The sequence below is a fragment of the Crocodylus porosus genome, unplaced genomic scaffold, assembly GCF_001723895.1.
Source record: "Crocodylus porosus isolate Cpor-Errol unplaced genomic scaffold, CroPor_comp1, whole genome shotgun sequence".
Lineage (NCBI taxonomy): Eukaryota > Metazoa > Chordata > Crocodylia > Crocodylidae > Crocodylus > Crocodylus porosus.
The window spans coordinates 43,889,926-43,891,305 of record NW_017728906.1 but is presented as its reverse complement, the minus strand read 5'-3'; positions in this window follow the sequence as shown (position 1 = coordinate 43,891,305).

Below are 1,380 nucleotides of genomic sequence, written 5' to 3'. Positions count from 1 at the left end.
GCCTGATGACGTCACAAGCGCCCTCTGTCGCACAAGTTGCCGGTTCCGGCAGCCCGCGTCCTACTCGGGCACGGCTTGCTAGGGGCGCGGTCCTTATGGCAATCTTTGGACAATCATTTCCCCCCTCGTACGACCAACAGGAAAAGGAATCAGAACTCGTGGTAGAGGTGATATCTTTTATTAGACCAACGAGATTTGTGCAAAAAAAATTCTTTAATTTTGAATGTAAGAATTTTTTTTTTTTTGGCACAAATCTCGTTGGTCTAATAAAAGATATCACCTCTATCACGAGTTCTGATTCCTTTTGCTTCTAGACCAATACAGCTACAACTTGGATACCTGACAATAGTAGGAAAAGCATTCCAAATGAACGATCATTTTTGAGGCAGCTCCTTGATGCAGCATAGGCAAAACCCAAACTATGGCATTTGTTCAATAATTTTAATCCTTGTACCATCAACAATAGTAAAAGCCTTCAAAATGCATGATCTTTTTTGAGGCAGATCTTTGATGAAACGTAGGCAAAATTTGAACTATGGCATGTGTACAATTATTTCAATCCTTGTACAATCAACAGTATTAAAAGCCTTCAAAATGCATGATCATTTTTGAGGCAGGTCATTGATGTAGCACAGGCAACACTCAAACTATAAGGGTATAGGTTCTTGGTCTAAGGACATAGGCAGACAAGGTTCTCTGGGTAAACCTGATATCTTTTATTAGACCAGCTCAAATAGTTGGAAAAATTCTTCTTTGCAAGCTTTCGGGTACAAACACCCTTTGTCAGGCTGAGGAAGCAGCTGCAGTGGATATGCAGTCTTCCTAGATGGAATGAATAGTAAAGAGTAAAAGTAAACCCAAACTATAGCATTTGTACAATATAAGATTGTACAACCTTGTATGATCCATAACAGTAGAAGCCATCAAAATGCATGATCATTTCTGAGGCCGCTGATTGATGCAGCATATGATAAAATCAAGTAACTCTCGGAATCTGAACCAACTTTGGGGTTTGTTGCCAGTGAGCATTTTCTTATGATGGCTTGCCTCAAAATCAAGAAATGTTTCAACTTTGATGACCCAGTTCTCACTCACTAGACTTACAGTAAGCAATATAAAGTAAATAAGACTTATTTGCATACTTTGTGCATATATTTTCAATGTACAATAGTTTTCAGCAAATATGATCATTTTGAGCTTCCAATACAGTCATTTCAATTTAAGATCTGGCGACACTGAAAAGTATGGTGGAAGGACAAGGCTGGAGGTTCAGGAGCCTGATGGCAGCCATCACTACCCTCCCCAGGCTGCATCTAGGAGCAAAGCACCAGCCACAGTGTGATGATTTCCCCTGAAAACACGGGATCTTATGTAGCAGCC